General features: G+C 32.2%; 1 long non-coding RNA gene across 1 annotated transcript in view; it reads left to right on the top strand.

Moving 5' to 3' along the window:
• Window positions 1-12,059, top strand: part of LOC142330240 (uncharacterized) — a 473,304-nt gene that overhangs the window by 427,134 nt on the left and 34,111 nt on the right. The gene's annotated exons all lie outside the window — the stretch shown is intronic.

The raw sequence follows: 12,059 nt of genomic DNA, 5'->3' as shown, positions 1-12,059 counted from the left end.
CTGCATTTCGCATACATTAAATAAAAGAAAAAAAAACCAGTTTTGCGGAGCTTCGAACCACTTAATATTACCGGATTATCGTTTGTGCGTTGTCGCCTTAATCCACTCGGCTACACTAACAAAACGCGAAAAGGTTGAAAATTATATTACATAAGTTGCATGTTATCTTTTATGTATATTGAATGTTACAGCAGTACCATATGATATAATTTACCACCATTAATTTATTTAATCTTAAAAATATCTCTGGGTAATATTTAATTACTGAAAGAAAGTATATTGAAATAATTACCATTCCCGGATCTATTAAAAATAGAATTGTGATTGCCAAACCAAACCACCTAATAATATAACATTATATCAGCCAATTAGCTAGCTTTATACTTTTTAGAATTTTCGAGAAAATTCTATTTAAAAGATTAAAATCTTTTTTACAACCAAACGAACTAGTAACAAAGTTTCGCTTTCGAACAAATCATATTACTGTCGAACTACAAAGCCTTCGATAAAGTATTCCACTTGCAACTTTTAAAATCAAACATCGTTTGATTTTACCTGACGATTATTTAAAAATTTTTAGCTCTTCTATGTAGTATATATTTTAAAATTAAATTCCAGTCTGACCGTTTCATCTATCTTCCATAACTGTAGGCGTTCAGTAAAGAAGTATTCTATTTAAGATTCTGTACTCTAGATACGCCTACGACATGCCTGTTAAAGCACTACAACTTCGTTAAAGACATTGCAGTACAGGTAATTCACAAATCACCAGACCTTCGAGATCAGTTAAACGACATTGAATTATGGCAAAAGTTGTGGTGTATAAAATGTAATGAAAATAAAAGTACACGCGTTACATTCGTTCAAAAAACATCTGCCTACCTGTTACAATCAGTAGCATTCAGCTGCCACGATCAGGTTCGGAATGACCGAACGTTCTACCTTGACAAAAGACTTATATGAAAAAGTCATAGTTGGACAAAAATAAAACAATTGAATGCTAAATTTCGTCAGATGTATTGTATTCTAAATAGAAACACAAAATTACCTCGGAATAAGTTAATAATATACAAAACCATTCTTACACTGATAAAACCATATATTTCTATGTTTTCAAACCAAATTTTTACAGACCATCACAGATTCACTTCAGTATATTACAAATAACATTATACATCTTGATCTCAACATACCCACAATAGCAGAAGAGATATCAAGGTTTGCAGCAGTTTATCATTCAAGACTCAATCCACATTTTCTGGTAATTAACCTTTTTGACAACAGTGATGATACTCGAAGTTTACGGCGTTTACAACCAAATGACCTTTTATAAAATTCAAGAGTTCTAAGAAATAAACTCGCATATAGGAATTAATTACTGTTGAGCTTTTTTTTTTCAAGATATTTGAAATTATTTACATTATCTGTTCATTGTTCTGACGAGCAGATTGTAAATGTCTAATAGTTTAAAAAAAAATTGTTTAACAATAATGTAAAATTTATAATTTTTTGGAAATAGCTTAATAGTATTTTAATGAGGCAATGCAGAATGAAGCTTTGTATATGCTGGATTTGTAAATTTCTTTTTTATAGTATGACAATTCTTGAAAAATATAACGCAATAAAGACTTAGCGGTTGAAAATCATTATTTTTCTGAGACATCAAAGCGGGTCTCATAGCTGTACGTACGAGGTGTGTTAGAAAAGTAACGAGAATTTTTATTTTTTGGAAAGAATGTTATATATTCGTCTACATTAATGTTATCCCCTTCAAAATAGTTTCCATTAGATATTATATACTTATGCCAGCACTTTTTCCAATCCCCGAACACTTTTGGAACTCGATCTTTGGAATAGTGTTTAGCTCTTTCACCTATTCGCTTTTAATCTCATCTATGCTTGTAAAACGACGGCCCTTTATTGTTCTCTTTATTTTTGGGAATAGAAAAAAGTTACACGAGGTCATGTCTGGCGAATATGGCGGCTGGGGTATCATTACATTGTTGTTTTTGGCTAAAAATTGACGAACAAGCAATTAAATATGAGCAGGCATTATCGTGGTGCAAAAGCTATGAATTGTTTTGCCACAAATTCGGACGTTTTTTTTCGGATTGCTTTACGCAAACGGCGTTGAACTTGTAGGTAATACTCGTTATTGATCGTTTGACCTTGTGGAAAGAACTCATGATGCTCTATGCCGTTAAAATCGAAGAACACGTTGAGCATAAACTTCACATTCGACTGTACTTGTCGAGTTTTTTTCGGTCTTGGTGATCCAGAATGTACACTGAGACGATTGAGCTTTAGTTTCGACTTCCGTAAACCCATGTTTCATCATCTGTTACGACACGTTTCAGTAGTTCTCCATCGTTGTTGACTTCATTTAGCGATTCCTGAGCAACTTCCGTTCGCCGCTGTTTTTGTTCGAAATTCAACAATTTTGTAACAAATTTTGCTATCACACGTTTCATCCCCGAAACATCCAAAAACAATTCATGGCATGAGCCAATTGATCTCCCAACATCATCAGCGACTTCTGTGATTGTGATTCGGTGATCATTAATAATCATTTCTTTCACTTTTCCCACGTTTTCATCGGTTGTTGATGTGCTGGGCTTTCGTTTCGCTTGTCATCTTCAACGTCTTCACGACCTTCTTGGAAACGCTTATACCACTCGTAAACCCTTGTTTTACTCATATCAGACTCACCAAAAACAATATTTAACATTTTTAAAACATTACTACAATTTATTCCATTCTTATAACAAAATTTTATGATCCATTTTTTTATAAAAATAATAAATCGCCGATCGTACCAAAACACGTGATATCCTTTTGATAGCTGTCAACAAACTAAACATCCAATGTGGCTAAAAATCTAAAGATACTTTTGAGACATGTTTAAGGATACAACAACGAAAAAATCTCTAGAACCTGACTAATACAACCCGCGAAATTTCAAATTTCTCGTTACTTTTTGAACACCCCTTTCATAGATTAAGATCCAGGATTGGGTCTTGTCAATCTGATAAATTATTTTTAACATAACGACGGTATTTAGTTTTATTTTATTATCAAATTATTTTATTATTAGCAATAAGACTAGTGTATGAGATTATTACACTGATTTCTATGAAACTGTGGTTAACAATCTTTTTCATTAAAACGCAAAATATTGATGTTTTTGTATGTAATAATTCTCCCAGCGGAAAGGTACATAAATCCCTTTCGCGTGTTTCTATAATTTTGTTTGTTTTATACATATATCTATATATATATATATGTAAAACCAAACTGTACCTTTATAATATTAATCATTTAAACTATATATATATACATATATAGTTTGAATGATTTCTAGTTTCTATGTTTTCTAGTTTGAATGATTATTATTATAATGGTACAGTTTGTTTTTTTGAATGATTTTTTTATATACAAATGCTTATTATAAGTACACAAAATTATACTGATGTTTGTCAGTTCTGAAAGGAACTGATTCATATATATATATATATATATATTTTTTTCCTGGCTCCCGGAACCAGACCCCCCCAATTAAGCATGAACACGGTTCCGGGAGGTGCCTTTGCCTCTAGTTGTCAGACGAGGGAAACGCGAGGCCTGGCTATGCCGTTCCCGGCCTCCATCACCCAGCAATCTGGACTCGGTCCTTTGTACTTCGCCTCTAACTGGAACATCCCCGAAGAGACGGTTCCGCCGGGATTCAGTCTTTTAGCTCAGGGACTCGAGAGTCCCCGCACATCATCACAACCGGGCGGTTGTGATGATGTGCTTGCACGGGTGGGCACCCGTGCAAGCACGGGCGAACGGTAGCTCCGTACGGAGCTTTCCCTCACTCCCTCGCTTCCTGATATTTCATTTGCAGTATTCCCTACACAAACTTCGTCACAGTGTCGAAGTCCACCGAACAACGTTGCAATGATTGTCTCCTCGAGATGCCCAGTTAGGCAATACCGTTGAGGCGTTCCTCGTCCCACCACAGGCACTGGAATATCACGTGTTCAGGTGTGTCTCACTCCCGCAGGTGGGGCAAAAGGGGTTTTCAGCTCTCCTACGTCCACACAGGTATGAACGAAAGACCCCCATGGCTGGTCAGGAATTGTGTCAGTCAGAATCCCAGTTCGCCAAACTTCCACCCGGCCCACGGCTCAAACGAAGCGTCCACCTTCCTTTCGTGGACGCATCCCACCTGGCTTGCCAATCCCTGTATATAGTTGCGTTGGCATCGTTCTTAGACACACCCACGATTCATATATTAAAAAATAACAAAGATACGTAAAGTTTTATAAAGACTGATTTTTTCGTAATTTGTTTTTCATTACTAATATAATACGAGTATACACTTTTTATTTTCTCTAACCAGTTTTCCAGATATTGACGGATCTGTATGTACGTGTAAAGATTAGCAACTACAGTCACTGCTGCCGGCTTGCCAGGTCTGACGTAGCTGTAAACGTAGTGCTAAAGATTATATGCAAGATTATATGTACCGGTAAACATGTAATCTTGAACAAACTCACGTCGATCACTCCTGACACGTTTAGTTAATTGAAACCCAAACATCAAAGAGTACCAGTATTCACAGCGATGACGAGTTTAACCACTAGACTAACCTGGAGGGTTAGTATACACATAGTAGAAGTAATATTCTATTAGTATACATTTAGGTTTTTCTTGTTTTATGTAATTATGCAGTTTAATATCATCTCTAAGTAATAAACTAGTTTGTTTAATTTAGTTCTTAACACTGGAACATAAATTACTGGTCTAAATAATCTAGAGAAAAATTGATGTTTTTATAAAAATTATAAACAGTAGTCGGTTGGAATAAAGATAGTATTATTTATTTATTCATAATTAATCGAATTATCATGAATGTATGATAAAAGATAGAAGTGATGCTAGATAGGTGAAAGATAACCTACTGGTTTAGTCTAGTGGTGAACGCGTCTTCCCAAATCAGCTGATTTGGAAGCCGACAGTTTCAGCGTTCAAGTTAGTAAAGACAGTTCATTTATACGTTTTTGAATACTAGATCGTGGATACCGGTGTTCTTTGGTGGTTGGATTTCAATTAACTACACATTTCAGAAATGATCGAACTGAGACTGTACAAGACTACACTTCATTTATACTCATACATATCATCCTCTGAAGTAATATCTGAACGTAATTTCCGGAAGCTAAACAGGAAAAAGAAAGGAAGATAGGTGAATGATAAAAAATATCATGTATGTTACATGGAAAAATGTTTCGTTTAAAACAATTTGTTTCGGATTGTTGGGTCGATTTAGTTATTCTTTGATATGAGAAATCTGTCTTTTTATCTATGATTTACCTATTGATGATAATAACGATGATAACAATAAGCAAATGAAAAATGAGATATTTCGTAACAGCATACGTTGAAAGAAAACTAAAAAAAAATTTATTTGATTAATTTTAAAGATTGACAGTTCAAACTTCAAACTAAAATAACTTATAAACTTACCTTATGATATATTTCTTTATAATGTAAAAACGTTCATTAGTATATTTGTGGTTGTTTAATCTCATGTAACTAGTCATAAAATTAAATTTCTTTATAAATAAGTTTTTAATACAAAATTTCAAAACACCTGTCTCCATATAACTTATTTTATATTTTATGATTTAAACGTGTTTTTCCTAATGTTATATTCGGAAATATATGTGAGATAAGAATTGATCATAAACATTGAATTGATTTATACCTGCATTCTGTTCTGAATATAAATATCTCTTCTAGATGAACAAATAAAATCCGGTAGTAGTAAAAAATCACATTATTAGAAACGATCTCTTGTTTGCTATATTTTCTATCATTTTTTGATTGGTAACATAGAAAATATTCTGATTCGAAGCTACCATAATTATTTTATTAACTAATATTTTAATTAAGCCTACAATATTTGGTAATTTACTCATAAGTACACTTTTTTTTCATGGTGAGGGGGAGGAATCCCATTTACGGACTGAGTGATGGACTCACTAACAGGTTCTGCAAGATCTTGTTAATGTGCGTATGTTTATTTCTTTTTTGTTTCTGATGAGTCTGAGGAACCCCATTTACGGGCGGAGTGTCGGATTCGCTAACAGGTTCCGGTAGATGTTATTAGGAGAGGGTATGTGTGCCTTCGCCGACTAAACCTAATTCTCACCAATCTTCCTCCCGGGGCCGGTCCAGTAATTAAGCACTTCGCAGTTCCGGGAAGTGCCTTCAAGCTCAGAGGATTCTAGAGACCCCGTGCATCATCATCGCCAACCATCCACACAAGCGCAGACGCGCGGCGACTCCACAGGAGACTGTCCTTCATCCCCATTGCTCTCAGGTCAGACTCTTCACCTTAGATTGAGAGGACTACCAGGATCATGATAGGACAGTCCCCTTCAGAGTCCTAAGAAGATCAGCAGAAGACTTCCCAATGGTTTTCACCACAACCGTCCTGCTGTCTGCCACCAGGGGAGTGGTTCTCGCAATCCCTGACTGCAGTCGGCCCCCTGATGCCGGAGGCGTAAAAAACTTGACCCGGTCTCTGCTTCACCCATATAAGTAGTCAATCGAGACGCCAAGCCCTCCGTTCGCCAAGCCGAACGGAGGGCTTGGCGTCCGAGCTTTTGTTGCTTGGCGTCCAAGCTTTTGTTCGGCAGAACAAAAACCGGTGCTACCGATGCCTCCAAGACTCTTCTCAGCGATGTCAAGACCACCGTCAGCAAACCGTTCTCATCACCTGAAGAGGTGATGAGAATACTCATCACCTGAAGAGGTGATGAGAATAATAGAAAAAACTGAGAGTGCTGAAAAAACAACAAATATATTTCCCATATTTGTATTTTTAATAGTTTTTGAGAAATTTGAGGTAAAAATTTGGTTCAAAATACACACAATTTTATATTTGGCGTAAAATAACTTTAGGTAATAAACACAACAAATTATTAAAAAAGCTTGTAGTAAATATAATTTTGAGTAAAATGATATGAATATAATCCAAATTTTTCGTAGATTTGGTCTTTAAGTAGATTTTTAAGTCCTTAAGTTTGCTTCTTATGAGAAGATGTGAAACCGTAGAATTTTCTAAAAATCAGTAATATATGAGAAAGAGTTACCCGGTATTAATAAATGGAAAACTAGAATAACATTTATTTCTTATCTAGGAATAAAGAGGATAGGTATTGCAAAAATATTTACTTGTAATAATATTAAGAAAATTGAGTAGCTCTCTGAAAACGTGAAAGAAGAGACTGTTTTTATTTTTTTTATCAATTTTGTTTTTACTGTACAATATTATATCATGCAGCATTTTTTACTACATTGAATTAAGACTTTCAGTAGTAGATAATTAAATTTATTCGTTTATGTATTTATAAAAACGCTTGATCAGAGGTATTTTTTAAAGTATTTATATTTTTATTTGTAAACTTGATCGTCATAACACACTTTTTAAATTGTCCTTTTTAAATAGCGAACAACCGGATATGTGATTATTTCCGATAAGCTATGACCGACAAAACGTTGCAACACAAAATGGTTTCGTTGGACAAAAATAATTCCACGTAAATTTACAAAAACACAGTGGTAAAATAATTGTCATAAAGGATACAAATCAAATTTTATAAGTAAGGTAGACATTAAACAAAGCATGGGAAAAAAAATATATTTTTTTTAAATACTATATTTTATTATTCCATTATTCATTTTTTTTTCTTTTGCGTATTTACATAGGATAATGGTATGTTCATATAGGAAGCACTGGCCGAAGTACAGAGGCTACATTAAATTGTTTGACCTATTTCCACACGTTTAGTTTTAGATAGTTTTAAGCTGCTTTAAATAAAGAGATTATTTCCTCTTTCATTTACCTTCATTTAAATTATAATATTTTATTCTTTAATAATTTATTACTGTAATAATTTACTACGAATAAAAACAAGAAAAAAAATAATAAAACTAAGAACTGAATAAATATTAAAAAAAGAAACTTTGTTTGAAGTAGATATCGGATACGGTAAAATAATTTTAAGAATATAACTTATTTATATTTAAAATCGATTTTAACGTTATTTGCAATTTCCACTCGATGCACATACAGGATATTGCACAGCAGTATATTTCCGTTCTATTCTGATAAAACTTAAGTATATAAACATCTTTCATTTTGAACATCTGCTTTTGAAAGTTTATAAAGCAAAACAGTTAATAGGATTTTGATGAAAACAATGTGCTTTTATTGCACAGAAATATGAAGATTATACTATTTGTGACTGTACAGTGATGTTTTGACAGCATTAACGTTCTGTGTTTTTTTTTTTTTAAGAAGGGAATATTTTTTATGTTTATTAATAGTATATACAAGCAGCTTATTATAATTATTGAATATTTAAAAAAAACCACCAACCCAATGGGCTTGTCTAGTGGTTAACAAGTTAACGTAAATTAGTTATTTGACAGGTGATTTTCGAAATCAAAGGTTAGTTGCTTTTATATGAATTTGAATATTATACAGGGGATACCGGCATACTTTTTTGGTTGGGGTTGAAATAATCACACATCTCAGGAATGGTTAGCTTGAGTCTGTACAAGACTACACTTCATTTACATGACAATATCATCCTCATCTCATAGGGCCAGGGGGGTTGCATATTGTTCACTAGTTGAACAGATTTCAATGTTCACGTTACGAATAATACAAATTAATAATAGATTTCTAAGGGAATTTAATATATTTTTTAACATCTAATTTTTAATTTAATAAAGCATTTGCAGAAGAAATCAAAATGCAGAAAAAATTCTATTTTTTTTTTTAACTGTATGAACTGATGGTAATTCTTTAGGTTTTCAATTTTAAATAATTTATCACAGTCAAAATGAAATTTAACTTATTAATATATTTGACAATGATGAAAGAAACGAGTAAAGTACTACAAATATTAAGGTTCATGTTAACACAAGTATACAAAACAAAGTAGAAATAATAATGACAATGGTTAAGGAGGAATTTAAACAAAAAAAAAAACAATGTGTATTAAGACTGATTTTAACTTGAGGAAGTATTGGTAAAATATTACGTTTAGAATGTAGTTGTGAAACATAGACACTAAGAAAAGAAAAATGCAAAATAAAAGAAAAGCTGAATTAATAAGAATTATAAAACTGAAGGAAGTTCGAGAAATTTAATGGAAAAGTGAAAAATAAGTGTACATTGAGGGGGTATAAACAAGAATGGAAGCCTAATCTGAACAAAATAGGAAATCTAATTGTTTTGGACCTATCATTACAGAAAAAGCATTGACTAAAACAATGCTAGAAGGATAAATGAAAATATTAAAGAAAAGAGGCAAAAAAAAAAATTAAAATTAAAGATGACCTAAAAGGAATTTTCTAGCTTATTATCAGAAACTTAAAAGTTAAATTGGAGATTAAAGTTTAGAGGAGAATAAGATTGGACATGATATTAGGCTTCTCAGGTATCAGATATTTTTCAGGTCAGATATGATGATATGCTTACTGCACTGATAGGGTAAGTATTTCATTCCTTTATTTTCATCCACTCATTCCCATTTTCATTGATCATTTTTTCAAAAAAATATGTTCTGATACAACTTAGTTGAAGTTGTACACACATACACACACACACACACACACACACACACACACACACACACATATATATATATATATGTTGTTATTTTTAATAATATCAGCCTTGGTAATATATTGAATTGTTGTCAATTCCTGGCAGACTACCGCAAGGTTCATGTCATATTGTGAATTATAAAATTAACAGATGTCATGAAGATTTTATTTCCTTCATATAAAAAACGTATTTCGATGTGCATAAATTATGTAAAATAAATTAACCTTTATAATTATTATTATTATAATATGATTATTACATCTATCAAAAATCACATAAAATTGCTACAGTTTTCAAAAATGGAATTTAATATCTGTTTTCAATATTGCAAATAAAATACATTCTAGATTATAATTCAAATTAAAATAGCATAAAAAAGATAGATTAAACTGTAGTGACTAAAACAAATATTATACTGGGTAGATTAATATATATATATATATATATATATATACCACCTCATAATATGCATCCTGCATATTATAACTAGAAATACAAAGGACATATTACGTACAGCAACATCATCGTTTAAAACTCAATTTATTATCAGGTTATATTTAGTTAAAAAAAGACGCTAACATAATTAAAGCCATTATCAATGAAACAAATAAAAGAACTTTCATTTAGAACTACATTTTAATTATTGTGTTCATAAAATTATTATTTAGATTTCGTTTTGGAAAACAGTAAACGATTCATTATATCTTTCGAAAAAAATATTATGAATTTATTATTATTTTTTTTTAAACCGCTATCTAGTGTAGATTTTATTTTCTTTGAAACTAAAAATAATTTAATGAATTGTATAATAACAACAACCTGGATGAAGAACTTTCTGTAAAATGTCTTATTACATGGATGTGTATCACAGATCTTGAAGATAATTGAGGCAAAGCGACTAAAATCATTTAATGCATGATGCTAAAATGAATTTTAAAATTTCTATAGGCATTAAAGACAACAAAAGAAGAGAGACTACGAAAACAAGAGAAAAGACCAATTTGTTGATGGTGTTAAAGAAAGGGAAGAAGTAAAAAGTATGAGGTTAGAAAAGATTATAATAGAAGGAATAATTGAAGTTTGTTATATTCTAGATTTAATATTCGTCCTGTTTGCCCAATATAATATTTATTTTAGCGAAAGAGATAGATTAAGAAAAGAGTAGATATGAAAAATATGCATTTATGTAGGGAAAGTCAATTAGGTAGATTTCAGTAGAAAGCTACCTATTGCAACAGGTACCATGATTCAACTTCCGGAAAATTTCGACATCTTCGCGTTTCACATCCCCCTGACCCCAAAACAACAGTCAGCTCAAAAGTTTATATATAAATATATATATTTATTAAACTATAAGAAAGTAATATATATATATAATTTACTTTCTTGTGGACACGAAAACTGCCGTAATTTTGCGCCAATCGCTTTCAAATTGTTTTATAAAAATAACCCGACCAAAGATCTCCATTGTGTTCGTTAACGCCAAAATCGGAACATGGGGGTGAAAATGGGGCGGATTTTTCGAAAAAAATATCACTACAACTTTTTCATTAAGTAAAATTTCGAACTCGTTTAAAGATCCTACTATTTTTTGGATAAGGGCCTAAAACTTTACATTCCACGTCAGAATGCTGCTACCTAGCGAGGGTTAGGGCTCTCCGGCCAAGCTATGATCATACGATCGGATCGTCATACGTCATAATACCGCAAGGAGTGGTCATTATGATGTAGCGACTTTGTATTCTTTCGGCGCTAGAATCTGACCCAGAGCGGTCGTGTTGTACTTTAGTCCGGATGGACATGTTCGGATGAACGCTTAGTTTATTAGTATACTTATACGTTATTAAGTTTAATTATTTGTGTAACGTTACATGTTAGATGTTCAATCATGTTTTATCGAAATGTCAAGACGACAAGAAATTAAATAACAGTTCAATAAGCAACAAGGCTTTGTTTCAATTCATCACCTACGCATCTACAGTTCATACTCGCTTTAAAACCTACCACAAAGGTTTTATGGTCCTCCACATCGCAACGGATCTAACAACTTATTTAAGTAAAAGTTTTGATATCACCAACCATTGGCCCAGGGTGTGGAGACAATGGGGTTTTGAAGACAAAAAATTATACCACCCTTAATAGGCACAATATCGAATCGGGTTAAAGTAACCGTTAGTCCTCTAAAAATTACCTAAAACTTTTGTCTGAATCAATTTTCGATATGACCATCCCTTACGGCGAGGGATGACCAAAACCAAAATAAAAATATTCCTATAACTTATTTATTAATTAAAATATCGAATTTGTTTAAAGTTCCTACTATTCTTTGGATAAGAGCCTAAAATTTTATATATATATATATATATATATATATAAAGTTTTTTGA

Source organism: Lycorma delicatula, chromosome 9 (genome assembly GCF_047948215.1).
Source record: "Lycorma delicatula isolate Av1 chromosome 9, ASM4794821v1, whole genome shotgun sequence".
NCBI lineage: Eukaryota > Metazoa > Arthropoda > Insecta > Hemiptera > Fulgoridae > Lycorma > Lycorma delicatula.
This window is presented reverse-complemented; position numbering and strand designations above follow the sequence as displayed.